Genomic DNA, 21513 nt, shown 5'->3' on the forward strand with positions numbered 1-21513 from the left:
TTAAAAGAATATATATTTTTAAACAAATATATAATTTAGACAATGAGTGGATTATTATTATTAATCTGAAATCCCTTCCCACTGGCAAAACTCCAGGAAAATGGTTGGAAGGTCTAAATTCAAGAACACATTTTTCTTTATGTGTTTGAGTGTTTTGTCATCAAGTATGTAAGTACCATGTGTGTGCCTGATACCCTTGAAGTGAGACCAGGAAAGGGCATGGACTCTCTGGAATTAGAGCTACAGACAGTTGTGAGCTACCACCTGTGTGCTGGGAACTGAACTTGGGTCCTCTGCAAGAGTGACAAGCGCTTTTAACTGTTGAGTCACCTCTCCAGCCCCATGTGCACATTTTCAAAGCAATTAAAAACCTGCTGGGTACGCATGCAAACGGTTAGAGCAAGCTTTTCAGCACAGCCCCGAGCATTCAGTTCCAGGGACCAGTGATTTCTCACAGCTTGGCACTCATGTCTTCCTTCCAGGGAGATGAAACTGTGCAGCTAATTCTCTGGGAGAGGCTCCTGGCCATTCCACATTCACCAACTTAAGTCCTTTGTTGTGTGTTCTCAGGTTGATATGCAGGATTTCAGCTCATAGGTAGCTGAAACTCTAATGACATCCTTTTTTGTTCTTTCTTGTATAGATCATCATCAGCAGCAGACCTGGATTGAGACAATCGCTTCACACATTTTTGGTATGTAATCAACAGCTCTCCAAATCTAGTTCTTTGAGTGATGTTTGTGACCTGAAAATCCCACTCTCCACTCTGTTATTCTGATTTATGAGCCAAGTCAGAATAAGCCAAGTATGCTTGTCCCCAAGCTAATATTATGAAAAGGAAAGATATTAGTATTGGTAAATTACCAACTGTTTACCTTTAATTTCCCTTGAAAATAGATTCTGGGTGGTGATTATTTTACAAGGAAAGAATTGTTTATATATTTATGGTTTAATTTGTTTTTATTTTCATTTCAGTCTGAGCAAAGCTTACTGTAGCAGACTAAGCACCACAGAATCATATTATGACAAGATTCTGCTTTGTAAACAACTGTGGGTTTAGATGTCCAGATATAAGTTAGATGTTCTACAAATGGGTATTGATTATTATAAGCTTATAATGAATTATAATATAAAGACATAACAGCCTTAAGATATTCCTATATTTAAAATTCAACTCTAATGACCTATCCAAGATTCTGTGATTTTAGATATAAATGTTTTTGCTATTCCTTTGATATGTGATTTATAAAATGACTTAAGAAAGATTATATATTTTGCTCGCAACTGTGTCATACAATTCCTTATTTGAAGATGAATGCTTAAGAGAAATCCCATACTAGCTCAGAATTGAGTGTAATAGAGGGTTATTTATTTAGGGACAGACTCACAGATTACAGTTCTCTGCTCAAACAGGTAACAGCAACTGAATCTCACAGCCAGAAGAGAGACCAGACATGCCCTTTACATTAGCACACAGTATAAGAGGCCACACTCAAGTGGGTAGGTAACTTAAAGGCTCCAGGCTGTAGGAATTCCTACAGCATCTCCCCCTTTTGTTTAAATAAGAAAGTTCTAAGCTGAATACAAAATTATATGCAATAAGAACATATATCAGGTATAAAAATTAGAATTACAGCCAGCATAAATAATATCAAGCAAGAAATGTGATAAATGTTTCAATAATTATCCTATCTTAATGAGTTTAAGTCTTGTATAATAAATAACTGGACCAAGTCATGAGATGAAAGTAACTACAACTATCTAGTCTTCAACCCAAATGAAGACCCAAGAAGGGAAATAATATTACTTGAATAAGCAGGAAGTGCAATCAAGCAACTTCCAAAATGTGCAAAAAATGGCAGAGACAACTGGCTACCTGAGCAATCACTCAAAGTCTCATTTGCAACATTGGAGCAACCAACTTTGGCTAAGGCCTAGAGTAACGGACAGACTATTTTCAGAGGCAGGAAAATTTTCAAAACTGTATTACAAGTCTTGGCAAGATTTGACAGTCTTTTTTCTTGTATCCTGCTTGTCCTGTCTGGACATCGTGAATTTTGTCAGTGCTTGATGTATGGGGAGTTCCTTGTTCAAAGGCCAGTTTTGCCAAGAAGAAAACAAGCTCCAAGTGGAGTGTTTTTGGTGCTCAACATTCTCTTGAGAATAGACTGGTGCTGCCAGGAGCAATTGTGTCTTACATCAAATTATTTAAAGGCCATATTCTATAGCTCTTTGGAGTGGTTGAAGATTCCCTATCTATGCAGAATATAATCTGTATGTATCTAAAAAACCTGATTAGTCTAACTATAAGTATGATAAAACATGGATGACTATTGACCTATAATTCTTAATAGTTATATAACATAAAGACTAAGATTTCATATTAAAATATTAAACAATCATTAAACAACTGTGCAACAAATGAAGACAGTGACCTCAAAATGTAAACAATGTATAAGTATCTTGATTAGAAGTAGAAATGTATACTGCAATATGCTAAAAATATCCTAAAATTGTATCAACATACAAAATGTCTTAAGCAGAGGTAGAAGCATGTTGGGTGTAGACTGCTTGTTTGTCCCGGCCACCCAGAACTAAAATAATCACACAGAAACTGTATTATTTAAGACACTGCTTGGCCTATTAGCTCTAGCTTCTTATTGGCTAAGTCTTACATCTTAATTTAACCCATTTCTATTAATCTGTGCACTGCCACATGGCTGTGGCTTACTGAGTAATGTTCCAGGCGTCTTTCTCTGGCAGGGCCACATGGCTTCTCCCTAACTCCACCTCCTTTCTCCCAGCATTCAGTTTAGTTTTCCCCATCTAGCTCTGTTCCCCTATAGCTCTGCTTTAGGCCCAAAGCAGTTTCTTTATAAAACCAATGTTATTCACAGCATACAGAGGGGAATACCACATCAGAAGCATGCATGCATACAATATGACAAAATAACTTTGCCTAGATATACAAATATTGTAGACTAAAATTGGAACATATTCAATATAATTTAAGTTTGTATCAATATACAAGAATCTACACCAATGTAAATAATAGCTCACAAGTATTCACCCTATTACTCACTTGTATTATTAGTTTGAGTAAGCTCACACTAATCTATTATCCCATCCAATTTCTCCCTTTTTTTTCCAAAGAGATCCCTGAGCTTACATAATTTCTCCCCAACCCTATAACAATTATAACCAATCCCTAAATTATGAGGATAAACTTTGTTGGGAGAGGGGATTTCGTCTTCTAGAATTACTTCCAGCTGTAATGGGTGCGATGTTCTTTCTATTGGAGCCTGTGAAAGTAAAATGTTGGTTAAGTTCCAAGATTAGGGTTTGGTATAATTGCAAATAGTCTCTGAGTATTTGTTAGGGTTTTTCTGAGGTTTCTATTTAGAGTTCTGGCCAGAACATTGTAAAAAAAATGCACCATTTCAGCTAACCAAGTTGGAACCATCTTGAGCAGTTGGTACCCAAAACAGGTCATACAGTAGCACTATCAGCATCATAATATCGTATAAACCAGGTGGAGTTGTTGTTGTGGGGCCCCATCTTCTTCCTGAAAACTTCAAAGATTACTGCAGGAAAATTCATTGTTCATTGTGGAAAACTTAAACATTATTTATATAGACATATATTCAATGAAAGGTACAATAGAGACAAAAATTATAAAGAAAAGAAAAATATTTTCTAAATTCTTCTTTCTATCCCATACCATGGCTCCTGACATGAGACAGAAACTCTGAATATTTTTTTTTATGTTACATATGGGATTTTTTTTATTAATTAATTTATTTAATTATTAAAGATTTCTGCCTCTTCCCCGCCACCACCTCCCATTCCCTCTCCCTCCCCCAATCAAGTCTTCCTTCCTCCTCAGCCCAAAGAGCAAGCAGGTTTCTCTGCCCTGTGGGAGGTCCAAGGACCACCCACCTCCATCCAGGTCTATTAAGGTGAGCATCCAAACTACCTGGGCTCCCACAAAGCCATTACGTGCAATAGGATCAAGAACCCATTGCCATTGTTCTTCAGTTCTCAGTAGTCCTCATTGTCCATGTTCAGCAAGACCGGTTTTGTCCCATGCTTTTTCAGACCCCGGCCAGCTGGCCTTGGTGAGTTCCCGATAGAACATCCCCATTGCCTCAGTGTGTGGGTGCACCCCTCGCAGTCCTGAGTTCCTTGCTCGTGCTCTCTCTCCTTCTGCTCCTCCTTTGGATCGTGAGACTTCAGTCCAGTGCTCCAATGTTGGTCTCTGTCTCTGTCTTCTTTCATCGCCTGATGAAGGTTAATATTCAGGAGGCTGCTTATATGTTTTTCTTTGGGTTCACCTTCTTATTTAGCTTCTCTAGAATCACGAATTATAGTCTCAATGTCGGAAACTCTGAATATTTATTTTAACAACATTCTCGGATTTAGAGAAGGATAGAGGCAGTGTCCAACTTCAAAGCCAGCTTTTATTTTTAAGTGAGTCATGATTATTATTTTATTTAGTATTCAGAGATTCTTACTCTCAGATGACAGGTCCTTAGAGTGATAATTCTCTTTGCTTGGTGACCCTTTTTGGATAATTAGTTTTTCCTCTTTAGGCATCTAGATGTCCAGAGTCTCTTGACTTTTTGAAGATAAGTATTTTCCTGCAAAGACAAGAACAGAACCCTGCCCCAACCCTTATGAGGTTTACTTACCACCCGATTGGTTGTCACCTCTGTGAATGAGCCATCATTTCTCTTTCTCAAGAGATTTTTCTTTTTCAAACCAAATCTTTATTAATTTTGATGGTATCCATAACTTTTCTTCTCCTGTTGAAACAAGAGCAAAACCCCTTCCCCAATGTAGCCCATCTCCTGGCTTCCATTGTGAGTTCAATACATCCTTGAAATACATTGGCTGATTTAATTCAGAAGACTTTTCTATTATCCAATGTCTCTCTGCTCCTGTTGTCCCTTTTTCATTAACGTTAAAAAAATTCAAGGTTAATAAAGCATTATGTAATCGATTTCTGGGGGTATTTTCCATCCCTTTCTGTTTGTTTAGAATATTATTTATAGTTCAATTTGATCTTTCTATAACTGCCTGACCTGTAGGATTATTTTGTATACCTGTAATATGCTTTATATTATAATAATCAAAAAACTGTTTAATTTTCTTAGAGACATATGCTGGCCCATTAACTGTCTTTATTTGTGCAGGTATACCCATGATGGCCATAACATCTAATAAATGTGTGATTACTGAATCAGCCTTAGCTGAGCTCAAAGAAGTTGCCCATTAAAAACTTGAATAAGTGTCAATGGTGCAGTGTACATATTACAATTTTCCAAATTCTGAAAAGTGGAACATATCCATCTGCCAGATTTCATTCCTTTGAGTACCCTTTGGGTTGGTCTCTACAGGTTGCAGTGTTTGGTTATAGAAAGAACAAGTAGGACATCTCTTTATAATTTCCTTATCTTGTTGCCATGTAATAGAAAACTTTTTCTTTAAGCCTTTGCTATTTCTATGATGTTTCTTATGGAATTCTGAGGCCTTACAACACACTTCCAATCAGTAATTGATCAATTTCTGCATTACCTTATGCTAGAGGACCTGGCAGACCTATATGGGATTGAGTGTGTTATGTATATGGGACAAAGCCTATTCCTGATAATATCTTGAACCTGTATGAATAATGAAGTCAATTTTGTATCGTCGGGTATAAATCCAGTGTTTTCAATATGCAAGACAACTCTTTATGCATATTGTTAATCAGTAACTGTTTTAAAAGGTTCTTTAAAATCCCCTAGCACCATGAGGATAGCATATAATTCTGCCTTTTGGACAGAATTATAAGGGCTTTTTTCAACCATATTTAATTTTCTCATTTGTAACCTGTATATCCTGATTTATTTGCATCAGCATAGAATGTATGGGCTCCAGTTATTGGTGTGTCCCATACAATGCGGTGAAGGATCCAAATAGTTCTCTTTATAAGGTTAATTCTATTACTTTTGGGATAATTGCTATTAATCTCTCCAAAAAATTAGCACAATCTCTTTGCCAAGGTTCAATATTTTCCTATATTTTTTAAATTTCATCAGTAGTGAAAGGCACTATAATCTCTGCTGGGTCTATACTGGCTAGTTGATGAAATCTCAATTTTTCTTTTATAATTAATTCGGAGACTTTTTCCACATAAGTTTTTATTTTTTTCTTGGTTTATGTGGTAAAATATCCATTCTAAGATACTATCTTCCCTATGCATTAAAATTCCTGTAGTGGAAATTCTGGAAGGCAATATGACAAAAATGCAATTCACCTTATCCACATGTGCCTCCTGTAATTTTTCTTCAACAACAATCAATTCCTTTTCCACTTCAACTGTTAATTCTCTGGGACTATTTAAGTCTTTGTTATCATCTAAGGTTCTGTTTAAATGAACTATTAGATCAGGTGTTATCCCAACAGCTGGTCATAGACTGGAACTGTCTCCTAACAATCTTTGAAAGTCATTCAGAGTCCGCAATCAGTCTCTCCTAATTTGTGCCTTTTGTGTTCTAATTTTTCTGTAAACTTACTGTATAACCTAGGTAATTGACAGAATCTCCTTTCTGTAATTTTTCAGGAGCAAGTTGTAGTCCCAGTTTTGGCAACAATTTTTATTTCTTCAAACTTCTTTCTAAAGTATCTATGTTTGAATCAGATAGCAAAATGTCATCCATGTAATGGTAAATTATAGATTTAAGATTTTTTTTATGTATTATTTCCAATGGCTGACTTACAATGCATTGGCATAGGGTGGAACTATTGAGCATTCTCTGTGAAAGGACAGTCTACTGGTATCTCCTAGTAGGTTGAGAATTATTATAAGTAGGCACTGTGAAAGCAAATTTTTTCTGTCCTTTTCTTGTAAAGGTATGATGAAGAAAGAATATTTCAAATCAATAACTATAAGAGGCCATCCTTTTGGTAATAGAGAAGGCAGAAAAATTATAGATGTGGAGGGCCCATAGGTTGAATTACTTTATTGACAGCTCTTAGATCTGTCACCATTCTCCATTTACCAAATTCTTTAAACAACAAATACAGGAGAATTCCAAGGGCTAGTTGATCCTTCAATATGGTGAGCATCTAGCTGCTCTTGTACCAGCTGTTATTAAGCCTGCAGTTTATCTTTTGTTAATGGCCATTGTTTAACCCATATTGGTTTCTCAGTTAACCATTTTAAAGGTAGGGCTGTTGGTACCTCTAAAGGTTTGCTAATTGCTTTGTGTTCTTCTATAGCCTGAATGGCTGGCGACCTTTATACATAGTATTTTATAATATCCTTCCCAAAACTATGAGTTTCTGGGACTGCAGTAATCTTAATCTGGGTATTCCATTGCTGTAGCTGGTCATGACCTCATAAATTCACTGCAATATTAGCCACAGATGGCCTCAAACTTCCTCCCTGTCCTTCTAGCCCTATGCATTCAACTCATCTCACACTTTGTTTCACTTGAGATAGGGTTCCAATTTCTAGTAAGTGAACATCTCCCTCTTGAAGAGGCCAATTTGGATGCCAAGATTCTGGGGTAATGATACTCATGTCCACACCCATGTTTATCAAACCCACAATTACAATGCCATTAATATGCACTCTTAGCTTTGGTCTTTGGCCATTTATAGAAGTCTGCCAGAATATACGTTTCCTATTTCCTATTGGAATTTTTGATGCATTCTCTATGTTTATTTCATCATCCAGAACAGTATAGTCTTTTACAGAAGGCTCTGGATTTTTTTTTTAAATTTTCCTAGTGAGACATGTTCTCCACAGTGACTGGGAACTACTGTACCATTTTTGACTTGGGGGCATACAAGAGACCCCCCAAGGAGTTTCCCAATGGTATTGGGTTGCCTTGTCTGTATTTTGTTGATCTGCATTCATTGGTCCAATATCAGCCTTTACCACACCTTGTACATATTCCTGAAAGTTGAATCCTCCTATTCTTGCCTTTCCCAGAGGAGATATTTTTCCTAGGAATTCATTGTCTACAGTCCCTTCTCAGATGTCCTATTCTACCACAATTAAAACATTTGTCATTTTGATGTCTCTCCATTCCTTTGGAAATAGTTTTTCCTACTCAAGACTCAGTATTATAGTCAAATGTCTCAATGTTCATTGTATGCAGGATCCATTCATCCATTGGTGCTGATCTAACCTTTAAAGGCCCAAGTATCTTTTTGCATTCTGAGTTGGCATTTTCAAAAGCTAGAGATTCAATAAGTACTCATCTAGCATCTGGGTCTGTTACTTCTATTTGTACAGCCTTAGTTAATCTTTATAAAAAGTCACTCAAGTGTTCTCTCTGGCCCTTTTTAACTCTGGTAAATAATTCAATTTATTTTCCTAATTATTGAATCCTATCCCAAACATTTAAGGCTGCTTTGTGGCATAGGGACAAGATGTGTTCATCATAAAGAGCTTGAGCCTATGGGTCAGTCAGCATTAAGTGCCCTCACCAAAATTTGATCTTGGGAAGTCTCAAGTCCTTTTGCTTTTCCCTGTTGTTCTAAACTTCTAAACCACTTAGGTAAAAGCAAGGCAAGTGGACAGGGGTGGGAGACTTTCTGGGCTGTGGACTGATTAGGCCTTTAAGCCAGTCTACCCTGTAGGTATGGAGTCCAGATCCATTGGGTGCCAGATGAAGACAGATGCATAAAAGAAATCCCATACTGGCTCAGAGCTGAGTATATTAGAGGGTTATTTATTTAGGGGTAGACTCACAGATTACAGTCCTCAGTTTGAACAGGAAACAGCAACTGAATCCCACAGCTGGAAGAGAGACCAAATGTGTGCTTTACATTGGCATATATAGTATGAGGCCACGCCCAAGTGGGTGGGTAACTTAAAGGCTACTGGTTGTAGGAATTCCTACAGCACTTATTGGTTTAGTTATTCTCTTAAAAAGATGGACATATTCTAAGTTTCAGGGGAATACATGGGGTATATTACTTTTAGAATTATCTATGAAAGGCAGCTCATTTTGTGACTCTTTGTGGATAATTATTCAGAAAGTATTACTGTATTAATGGAATTCTCTTTTCTCTAGGCCAGGAAATGATAATATTCATGAGTCTCTCTAGTATTCAGTTTCTACCAGTTCCAATTATTTGACTACTATCTTTGAAGCCTTGCTACACATGATTTTTTTTTTTTGTGGAAAGAGTCATTCCCTTTTTATTCTGTAGTAACCAAACCCCATGGTGCTAGGTGTCCAACTCAATGATGTGAAAGTCAATTTTGATGTGTACCTCAGGTGTTCATATGTCTTCAAACATATATTCTTATCATTCTGACAAGTGCATAGGAGGCATTTTAAAACCATTTATTTTATATGTATATGAGTATATGAAAGTTTGTATGGGAGTCATATACATGCAGGTAATTGTGAAGCCAGAAGAAGGTACCAGACCCCTAGGGACTGAAGTAGTTGTATGTTGCCTAATATGGATACTAAGAACCAAACCTAGGTCCTTTGCAAGAGAGTCAAGTATTCTTAACTATTGAGCTACCCCTTCAGCCCATCAGGTATTATTTTTGATGACATAGTTAATATGATTTAGATTTTGACTTCTTTGGTAAAGAATGCTTTATTATAAAGTTGAATGCTGTATTAAATAATTTAGAGGATACCTTTCATATTTATACTTTCCCTGAGGGTTTAAAAAAATTAGCTTCCTGAGGTATTGATGAAAATGAGAGTTCAATCATTTTCAAAAGTACTTTTGAAGGCGTAAGTCACAAAACAATCCCACACCAGTTTGGAATTATGATTAATAAAAGGGTTATTTATTTAAAGGAAAAACTTACAGATCACCGTCCCAGAGAACAGCCCTCTGCACGACCAGGAAAGGAGTCTAGTAGCTAGAAGTGGAGTCCAATACAGCAGAGACCACGCCCAAGTGGGCTGGTATCTTCAAGGCTATTAGCTGAAGGAGTGGAAAGAACTCCTGCAGCATACTTTTTGTAGTAAAACCTTGAGGCGAGAGACCTCTTCAGCATGAAAAACATCTAGTTAGAGCCTGACTCATCAGAGAAAGGCATCAGAGAAGGGCATCCAGAAAGCTGGATTAGAGGCGTCTAAAATCTCTTGGTAAAACCTTGTGTTGATGTAAAATAATGACTGACTCTCCCGTCAATGACCAGACTGGATGATTTAATTTTTAAAAGTATTATAAAAATGTTTATCTCAAAGAACAATCAGAAATGTTAGAAGGGTGAAGAGAGCAGGCTCCAGACACTGATGGCTGGGACTGAAGTTTGGCTCAGACGCATTGTTAGTTATGCAATCTTCGCCTTGACCCTTAACCTTTGCATGACTGATTTTCTTCTTTTTAGTTATTATTATTGTTGTGGGGGAGGGGAACATGCCCAGCTAAGTTCATGGAGGTCAGACACTTCTTTTCTTTTTAATGGAGGGCAGGGCTAGTGACTCTTAAGGCTGGAGCAGGTATCAATGAATTAGCGTGAACACAGTGTTTAGAAAAATGCCTGGTACTTAGCAGAGAGCTTAGAATGCTAATAGTGTTGGCTTCTGCATCAGCAGGGGGATGAGTGTCTCTTCCAGGCTGTTGTGCATTTGATGCTGATCCCTCAGGTTTAGGACTTTTCAGAGTAGAGTGAACCTTGTGATGATTTTCACGTTCCTAAAAGTTCTATCCTCGGGCATCATTATGGGCTGTCCTGGTTCCACCTGAAGCCAACAGGAACGCGACAAGCAGTGTATCCTCTGCTTCTTGCCTAAGCCGGCAGGAGCCTATCTTGGCTCTAGCTCTTACTATAACTTCCACCTCCCATCTTCCTCTCATGGCCTCCCCAGGATGTTCTGCATACATTGAAATACCTCTGGGACTCAGCTTAGGAAGAAGAGGTTTGAGTGATTTTTTTTTTAAACCAGTTGTTTCTAAGAGAAGGACTTGAGGCAGCCACTAAGCTTATGAAATGTCCTTCAGCCATTGCAAAAGTATTTTAGCAATTTTCATCCTTCGGGTGGTCATTGGGCAGTGGTGAAGGACGCTTTCTGTCACAAGCTTGGTTCCTAGTCTATGCCTGTGCAGTAGGAACCAGCAAGTCATACTCAGTTCTCACTCCCATGTATCTAAGTTTCTCAACCCATGGACATTTTCAGCCCTTCCCAGGTTTCCTAAGCATAAAATGCCTGTCTAATTATTTTGACATATTCCTGCTGGGCGGTGAATATTGTGAGTTTTGTGAGAATGCAATTACGAACACAGGGTTATGTTTTTCTTACTCTGTCTTTCTTGTTGTGTCTATCAGTGCTATGTTCTAATACCTACTTAATTTGATTTATGTTACCAAGTGATTCAGGGCGCCAGTGGATTTTTTTCCAGCACAGAATGTGTAAAGCCAAGTCTCATTCAAAAGTTTCTGATCTACTTTAAAATATTTTTTTTTTTTTGGTAAAAATCTTATGTGGTAAAAGGATAGATGACCACATATGTTTGTTTTTCTTGAAGATGCCTTTTTTTTTCCACAAAATGTGCCATTATGAACAGGAATGAGGACAATTGGGTTATAAGGCAAGACTTGGCAAACTGAACACATAGACTATCATGAAAAAACAGAATCTGCAAGCTGTTTTGGTTATCTAGAGTGCAGATTAACATTTGAGAAGTTTTTTTTTTCTAGTGAACAAATTTTTTTCCTTACTATATTTCAGTTCAAAAATATGGAAATAGCTTTCTAAGGGGCGGGATCCAGTTCTAAGAATGATGAGGTGTTAGTTGGAAATCTCAGATCTTTTGAAGTTAGTTCTGCAAATGAATAGAACATTTAAAATTTTTTTTTAATGTGAAAAAATTCTGCGCTACTTTGTACCAGAGAGAAATCAGTGAAGGAGGTAAAGGTTTCTTCTTCTCTAACATTTCCATTGTTGTTAAGCCTGTTGCCCTCTGTGGAGACATCACCATCGTTCTGGATAAAATCGCAAAAAGGGAACTAACTCTCCTGGGTGTCAGCTTACACAGGAAACATGCAAACAGCTCTCAGAGAAATCTCAGGGCCTTTGTTAATAATTGATAAACCACAAGGAGCTAGCTCTTGAGGTGCTATCGAGATTAACCCCTAGATCGCAGAAGCTCAACACGGCAGACCTTTATTTCGTATCCATACCGAATGAATAAGAAATCTGTGCGGTGTGCCAGTTGCTGAGGAGGGGAGGGATCCCGTCTATGGAGTCCATTAGAGATGCGGGTAAATGCAAACTCTGCCCCCTTGTGGCACCATCTTGTTAGTAAGTGACCTCCAGGGGTTGCCACCAAGTAGGAAGACAGCATGGCGCATGGTGTCTTTTTTTTTTTTTTTTTTTTTTTTGGTTTTTCGAGACAGGCTTTCTCTGTGGTTTTGGAGCGTGTCCTGGAACTAGCTCTTGTAGACCAGGCTGGCCTCGAACTCCCAGAGATTCGCCTGCCTCTGCCTCCCGAGTGCTGGGATTAAAGGTGTGCGCCACCACCGCCCGGCGAGCATGGTGTCTTTAAACTGTAAGAGACACCTATCACCTCTGCCCAGACTGTTGGCTGTAATTACTCACCCTGTCTCTCCCATTACACAGTGCATTCATGGAGGAAAGAACTAGTAGAGGCTTCAGGAGTCACCTATACTTTGGTGACATTTACTATAAAATTTTTGCATCTATATGCAGTATCTTTCTCTCCCAAATCCTTCACAATATCAGTTCTCATGCTTTACTAGGTAGATGAGCTATCTGAATATTTTAATAATAATTTCACATTAAATGGATATTTATTTGTATTACTTATGCCTACGGATGTGAGCACACATGAGTCTATGTGCACCACACGCGTGTGGGAGCCCGGGGAGGGTGGAAGAGGGCAGCAGATCATCTGGATGTAGAGTTGCAAGTAGTTGTGAACCCATGCTCTCTGCAAGAGCAACTAGTTCCAGCCCCTAATTTCACATTTTAAACTTACCAGCTTTAATAGGAACAGATTGAAAATAAAGATTATGGAGAAGGAAATTTTTTGTTTACTTCCACAAAATGTAAAAGTAAGAGGCTTTGCCTGTTGTGCCTTGTATGGCATCCTTCAGCCCCAAACATTGTGCTTGGCACATGGTTCATCATATTCTATGAATGAACGAATGAGGGATGAGTTCCAACCTAAGCCCCACGCTCATTCTTGTGTCAGATTGACTTATGATTGACAGCATCATGGAGATGGAAAGAGACACTTCTTGAAGTAAATGGAGCCGGTCTGAAAGGAAACTGGGTGTCCAAAACCAAGGCACTTCTGATGAGCATTAAGAGAGACAGGTTTGGGATTGGTAGTGGAAGAAGGCTGCAGGCTCTGAAACCTGATTGATTTTCCTATTTGCTTGATGCTGAGTTTTAAACATACAATTGCCTTTATGTGCTATCATAGTTTTAAGTGCTACACAATTATCCCTGGGAAGGTTACAGGGTCAAACATTTCTTTTGAAATACACACAGACACACACACACACGTTTCAGAATAGATTCTCAGATGGTAAACTTGTCGTCAGTGTGTCTATAGTAGGTTAAACAGTACACCTATTATTAGGTTTATCTTTACTTTTTTTTTCAAGACAAGGTTTCTCTGTGGCTTTGGAGCCTGTCCTGGAACTAGCTCTTGTAGACCAGGCTGGCCTCTAACTCACAGAGATCCACTTGCCTCTGCATTCCGAGTACTGGGATTAAAGGCATGTGCTACCACCACCTGGTGCTTTATCTTTACATTTATCCCACATCCAAATACACTTTTTGAAATTATGATTCTAGGTTGGATAATTGTATGAGTTGCAACTGGAAAATTTTTGTTTATATTTAATGTTCCCCTTTTAGTTTTGCTTGAGTTTTATTTTATTATTTTTCCTCAGAACAACAGCTTTTGTTGTTATTATTTTTTCTCCATAGCATTCTTTATTGATTTCTGTCTTTATTATAGACATTTTTTTGACTTGGGTTTGATGTTTTGCTATTAGTTTAATCTAATATACTGAATCATATTTGCCTTATTCTTTCTAGAGTTTTCATTAGATACTTAAAAAGCATAAACTGTCTACTAAAATATATTAATCATGTCTCAAATTTTTACATTTATTTCAGTGACGATAAGTTCTAAATATTTCCCATTTCAGTTACTTTTCAGTCCCAATGTTTATAGTATGTGAGATTGCTTCCAGGGACACAGGCACTCATACTATGGGGGCTCAAGGAGTTGGTTCAGTTTGTGAGGTGTCTGCTATGCAAACATGAGCACCCAAGTTCTATTTCCATATCTCATGTACAGGCATGGTGACATCCTGTAAACCCAGCACTAGGGATGGAGATGGTGCCGAGACAGGACAGTCATGGGGCTTTTCAGCCAGTCTAGCCAGATCAGAGCCCCAGGTCCAATGAGACATTCTATCTCAGAAAAGGAGGCAAGGACAAGCACATGCACAGGTGTATGTCCTGGCATACATATATGTACACACATGCATATACTCCATATAACATACAAATTAAGATGTATAAAACTAAGCTTTCATTATTACTTTATTATAATTAATGGATGTTAGAGAAAATATTCTGAGGTCAATGTGTTTAAAAACATACTCCTATGCTAGACAGGAGTATGTATTCTGCTTTATAACTGTGAAATTCTATCTTAAGGGTCTGAATTCACTAATTGCCATACACATCACTGGTCTTTATTTTCCTCTTTAGCTATTCATTTTTTAAAAATTTATTTATTATGTATACAATATTCTGTCTGCGTGTATGTCTGTAGGCCAGAAGAGGGCACCAGATCTTATTACAGATGGTTGTGAGCCACCATGTGATTGCCGGGAATTGAACTCAGGACCTTTGGAAGAGCAGGCAATGCTCTTAACCACTGAGCCATTTGAACAGTAGTTATGCTGTCATTATTGAGTTCTTTGAAGCACAATCAATAAAAACTTAGAGAGAGAAATTTGGCTTCAACCTAAAGATCCAAAAAGCAAAGTAGCCAGCTCTTACATTGACCTCAGTCTGAAATGGCGATCCTGCCTCCATGAATCTCAGAATGAGACTGAGTCTAAGAGATGTCTCCTCCCATTTTATAATCCTCTCTCGGCCTGGGAATAAAGGCATGCACCGTCCGGTTTCCATGGCAACTAGTCTGGCTACTGGATTAAAGGTGTGTGTTACCATTGTTTGGTCTGTAAGGCTGATCAGTGGGGCTGTTTTAATCTCTGATCTTCAGAAAAGCTTTATTTATTAAAATAAAAATGAAATGCCACTACAATTCTTTATATCTGTCTACAGTTCTGAGTCATGACTGCTTAACAGACTTTATTTTTGTGTGTGTGCATGTGTGGGGGAGGTGGAGGGCAGGATCTCACTGTGTAGCCCTGGCTTACGTTGGGTAGGTTGCAACATATCAATCTATAAATGATATTGGGATAATTATTACTAACTTCAAACATGAAGTTTGACTTTTATTTGAAACTAAGTTTGTAAATCAAGTGCTTTTTGATCATAGATATAAATATGGAAGGGTAAACAAAAAGGGTTCTAGAAGACAAGATAGACATCCTGGTGACATCAGGGTAAAGGATGTTTGCAGTAGTTATTGTTAATAGTCTCAGTTAATAGGTAGCCCTTTCATTTAGTTATGTATTCTTTAGTTGTTCCCAATGATGGTAGATAGAACAATAGATTTCGTTATAGAAATCTAATATATTTTCTCAGATATGTGTTTTCTTAGGCATTTTATTTTAATATTCCTTACATGAGGAACTGTTACTCAATTTAATATAATGGTCATGTATTTGGTAACTTTCTATGTTTGCATGTTAATTTTAATACTTCATGTATAAATTCTACATGTTAAATTCTATACTCTGAAAATATTTGAAGTCTTAATTTCTTTTTTAACCACCATATCTTTACTAACTCTTTTACCAGTGTCTCTGAAACTATGCCGTTGGACGGTAGTAATCAACACCTTTGGCTTATCCCTAATATCAAAGGAAAAGGTCCTGATGCTGCTCCATCATCTGTGACAAAGGGGAAATAGGAACCCCCTTCCTGAAAATGGCCCGTGTTAAGAATCCTGGGAAGGCCTGCTTGACAGTTAACTTCTGATCTCTCTCTGTGGTGAAGTTTGGCTAGGTGCCTGAATCTGGGAGGTTGACCAGAGATCATGACTTGAGATCACGTTTGCAGTTGTGTACCTGGAGCCCGGTGTCCCTGGGCTTCCTCCCTGCAGGGTGTTCCCACTTCCCAGATCCGTACTGAAGCTTGGGTCTGTCTGCAGAGCACTCCTAGAATGTGTGGACTTGGAAGGGAAGCTCAGCTTTCATTAGTGGACATGGTCTCTTTCAGATGTGAAATCTTATGAGTGTCACGAGGAAGGGAGCTTAGTGGTAGTTTTGAACCCAAGAATCGTACACACAAGCAAAGGGAGGAAGAAAACAAGGAAGTGAGAAGGAAAAACAGAAAAAAAAGTGAGCAAGAAATTAAGTCTTATGAGCCTAAAGGAAGTTCCATTACCTAAGCTGGGTGCAGTGGCCTTTACCTAAAGCCCAAAATACTGGAAAAGCTGACTTAGGAGAATTCCTTGAGGCTATGAGTTCGAGACCAGCCTGAACAATATACAGAGACTCTCAAATACATAAAGTCGGTAAAATAAAAATCCCACGACTTTGAACCTACAAGGTCACACAGCTATTTCATTTCAATCAATTAGTAATGTAAACTTTTGACAAAATCATACTTCAATATTATGGTCATAGAGTAAAAAAATTAATTTTTTAAAAAATACCTTATTATGGTAGACTTTTAATTTTGAGATTAAATGAAATTAAGGAGGGCACGGAAAAAGAGCGAGTTGTTATGTTAAAGGCTGGGGGTGGGCACAGCGAGAAAGTGAGGGTGGGGGCCAGTAAGTGATGGAGCAGAGACAGTGGGTGGACCACAGGAAGCTGCAGGGACCACAGGAAGCCAGGTGGAAAATAAGACCAGTCTTGGCTTTATCTAATTTTAAACCAGAATACAGCAACCCATAGACAAATGGAAAATCTCACACACCAAGTCTGTGAAGAGGTAAAAACAAAAATCAGCACGCACGCATACAGGAACGGGAGGGGAAGGCAGGCGTCCAGTTATTATCTGCTCTGAACTATCTGCACTGCAATGTCTCCATGACTCTGAGACTTGATTCAATAAGGTAGTCAAACTCAGAAGATAAAGGAACATACACTTTCTTCAGAAATAGACACAAAATGCACTTTTGTAAGACACATATTTTTGATCTATGGTTCTAATAGCTTGGAAGGTGCTGAACCCAAACGCATGTGGACTCACAGAACTCACCGGGAACTTCTCTTAGTTCAGTAATAAATTTAGTACTTACAAGTGTTTCCACTAGGTGTCTCTTTTCATACACCACACGACCGCAGAGAGAGCTGTTCCTGAAGGCTTAGCTTATGTACACCGTAGTTTTTTTAAGTATGAATTTTGAATGATGTGAAGAATGTCTTTAGTTTATTGGACTAGTTCATCTGGAAGAACAAAAACGGTCTCTAAACTCGTATTTTAGCACCTAGAAGGCACTAGCACACACTTGACAGCAAATACAAAAGTCGGGTCCCTGCACTCGTGATGGCGACGGAGTAGGGAAAGGGAAACATTAGACTTTGTAGCCCAGCTTAGGACTTCAGCTAGGACTTAAGGCCCACTGCTCTTAAATGAAGCCCCTGAAAGGATATGTGATATCAAAATAATCCATGTTCTCTTGACCAAATCCCCCATTCTCCCCTGTGATCCCACCTGTAGCCCTCTGGATGTCTACGTGATAACTGTGGGTCATGTTGGGTACCTTATCAATCAATTGCCTGTCCGCTTTTACATATTCCAAATTTGAGGTAAGGCCTATGTAAATCAACACATATTTATTCTCCTCCTGCTGTGTCTGGGCTGGCCCCGTGGTGGAGTCGCCTATTTTGAAGAGTCTAAGATTTACTGTTCTCAGAGAACTCAAGCGGGCTGTAAAGGAGAAAGAGCAGAGGCATCACAGCTGACAACTGATGGGCTCTGGGCCTGGAGTCGGGAGTCCTGAGTGTGAATTCTGGCTTTCTAACCTGTTAACTCTGAGAACTAGTTAGTGTACCATGTCCTCACTTCCATGGCATAGGGAATAACGCCATCCAGACTTGCTGTGAACTCTGGGAAAAGACTGTGAGAGCATGGTTGTCTATCACCCTAAGGACCTCCCAGACAAGTGGCCCCATTCTTGGCAAAGGCAACCATTTCCCTCACTGCGCACAGGTGTAGCTCTTCATGGGCTCCTCCTTTCCCACTAACAGGCCTTGGGCGCTGGCTTTGCATATCCACAGAACTCATTAAAGTGAGAAAAGAGCCAGACAAAGGAGGAATTTTGGTTCCAACTCCAGACCAATGTGTGCAAGATACTAGTAGATTTTATGTTGGTTTTCCTTCCGTTGTGCGGCGAACTCCCTGACCAGCAGGTGGAAGCAAGCCCCCCCCCCCCCCCCCCCCCCCCCCCCCCCCCCCCCCGCGCGCGCCAAGCGGCTGCTTATATAGGGGGTAAGGGAACGAGTCGTGCCTGGATTGGCTGATGCGCGCCTTCCGATGTTCCTGGCCACGGGATTGGCCCTAAGCACATGTGAGAGGCACGGTTCCACTGCATTGCCTAATATGGAGCTGTTCACCAAGCGAGGCCGGGGCCAAGTGCCATCTTGTAATGGCAGCCACTTGAATCGGCTCCCAGCACCGTTGCAGATGCCCCAGCTACACAGGAAATACCTATTCATGTGGTGAAAGACTGTAGAGTCAAATGATAGTAAGCGAGACTGAGCTAAAGTGATTGCTACCTCACACACTGTCCAGATTTCATCACAAAGAAAAATGAACTCCTCTATGGAGAGAAAATAGGACGATTATTCCTGTGGGGAGAGTGGGGAAGGGCTGTCAAGAGGTACAAAGAGAAGGGTCATTAAGCGCCATGCTTGGCTCACCTTATGGTCTGTCATGGGTTCTTGTCCCCAAGGCCTCAGTGAATGGGAGTCTGTCTTGGGCCTAAGAACTGGTCACTTGTCTGTGGACTAGCAATGCCTTCTGTGGACTCTGAACTTTATTTCTTATGTGATTCTGAGTATAGGCACAGTACAAACCTTTGAAGATACTCCTTGGGTTTCCAGCCCTTCATATTGGACTTAGGCAAACAGCAAGTTTGGATCTTAGTTCTGAGTCCCTTGAATTTGGAACCAGAGTAAGAGAGAGAACGAAGTTACCTACGGGGTGTATGCCTTGGTGAACAAGGGCTCCCCGTAGGGTATGTTTGTGTGCACTGGAGTGTGTATGATGGAGGAGGGTAATATATTTATGTATTAATTTCATTGGTTAATAAAGAAACTGCCTTGGCCCATTTGATAGGCCAACCCTTAGGTGGGCGGAGTAGACAGAACAGAATGCTGGGAGAAAGAAGTCGAGTCAGGCAGTCACCATGATTCTCCCACTCCAGACAGATGCAGGTTAAGATCCTCCCTGGTAAGCCACCAGCTCGTGGTGCTACCCAGATTATTAGAAATGGGTTAATCAAAGATGTGAGAATTAGCCAATAAGAGGCTAGAACTAATGGGCCAAGCAGTATTTAAAAGAATACAGTTTCTGTGTAATTATTTCGGGGCATAAGCTAGCCATGTGGGTGGCCGGGTGCAGGGGATGCAGCCCCACCGCTCGTATTGCAACATGTATATATGTGTGGCTCTAGGAGTGGAATATACATATACCTTGGAGGGATTCTATTCATGGAGCAAGTGTAGAATGGAGTCTTTATCCTCATAGAGACTGCCCCACGTACCATGAAGGGAGTGGTCAGGCTCCAGCTTTTGGGACTAGGAGAAGCTTCTTCTAAGGTGCAACCTGTGGTAGGCACCCTGTTGTACCAGCCTAATGGTGTGCTGTGGGGATAGACTTTACTCTTTTGAGTTTAGAGTTCTGAAAGTCTGAAGAAGAGCAAGGAACTCCAGAAGATGAGGAACTCAGAGAAGCCTCATACCTCTCAGAAGAGCATGGCCAAGTCATTGCTGCTTGGTGGTCCCTTTCAGGGTAAAATGGAGGAGGCTTGTATGGAATCCCTTGCAGCTACCTTGTTGTTACTCTGGTGATATGGTTTGCAGAGAGCAAAGTTTGACATTGAGTGCAAGGAGGGTTTTCTCTTAGTCAGATCAGATTGAATGAGATCTATATGCTTGAGCCTTGATTGTCAGGGCTCACGATGCCTGTGAGAGCACATGGGGAAGGCTGGAAGGAGCCTGGCTGTCTCCCTAGACGATGTTTCCAGGATTTTAATGGTGTTGAAAATAAAGTAATTTTAAGCATCACAGTTTTCCTGGTTTTATATATAAAAAAAATTGTGATTCTTATAGCCATCTGTCAATTCCGCACCACGGTGGAGAGAGCAGAAAGATATTCTGCAATGTGAGTGGAGAAAAGAAAGCCCCCAAAGGAGAATTTCCTGAAGTAAAAAAAAGGGGGTTGAAGTCAGTGTGGTAGAACTGAAATTAAAAGCCAAAACAGGGGAACTAATTTGTATAAAACCCCTTTCATTTCCAACAGTTTCCCAGGGAAACAATCTCCCCCTACAACCCGCACCCCTTGTCACCATTCATACCCTAGTGCAGGCCACTCCGCATTTGCTTTTTACACACCTGCTCTGCTGTGTGACAGGAGAAACTTCACATTAATTGCTAAAACGAATGGATTATTTCCTGTCTCATGCTTTTACACAAGAGTCAAGATAAGTGTCCTCTTTGCTTTCTATGGTGCCACTGGAATGGCCCATCAGCACCACATGCCTGCTGAACAAATGTTCCCCGTGTCAGTCAAGGTATGGGGGTGTTCTCTGTTCTATGTACTGCTTGGTTTTTATGACTGGGTCTTAGGCCGTGAGAAGGATGCACCACTGTCCTGTTTCCTTCGGTTTCCAGGTTAGCAAGGATGCCCAGCTTGCCCATGTTCCTGGGCTTTCTATAAGTCTCCTAGTTGCTCCTCTGATCCCCCATCAAATGCTAGCCACTGAGTTCAGAGAGTAAATGAGTCACAGGTTACTCTGTGCTTTCAGAAGTTTCATTTAGCATTCTAGTGTTTTCGCTTAAGGCTTGGGAAAAGGAGAATGAACCTAGCCCACATTGTATTTAAATTGGAAAATAATTTCTAAGTCACAGTTACGTTCTTTTTACAATTTATGTATTGTTGGTATTGTGTGTATGTGTGTGCACATGTGTGATTGTGTGTATGTGCAGATCGTATGTGTGTGCATACGGTGTGTGAGTATGGGCACTCAAGTGCAGCAGCGACCATGTGGAGATCCGAGAACAGCTTATAGGTGTCTGTTCTCTATTCCCATGGTGGGATATACTGGTTGAACTGTGTTACCAGGTTCATGCAGCTAATGATTTTTACCTGTTGAGCCATGTCACCAGCCTTACTCTCCTCT

At 39.7% G+C, this 21513-nt stretch overlaps 1 protein-coding gene across 1 annotated transcript in view; it reads left to right on the plus strand.

The window, feature by feature from the left end:
- The first annotated feature begins 654 nt into the window (after nt 1-654).
- The window catches only part of Ipcef1 (interaction protein for cytohesin exchange factors 1), a 115774-nt gene continuing 94915 nt past the window's right edge, over nt 655-21513 (plus strand). The window contains exon 1 of the mRNA XM_057761641.1: nt 655-694. The gene's annotated coding sequence lies outside the window, so the exon portion shown is untranslated. The remainder of the gene's footprint in view (nt 695-21513) is intronic.

Source organism: Chionomys nivalis, chromosome 2 (genome assembly GCF_950005125.1).
Source record: "Chionomys nivalis chromosome 2, mChiNiv1.1, whole genome shotgun sequence".
Lineage (NCBI taxonomy): Eukaryota > Metazoa > Chordata > Mammalia > Rodentia > Cricetidae > Chionomys > Chionomys nivalis.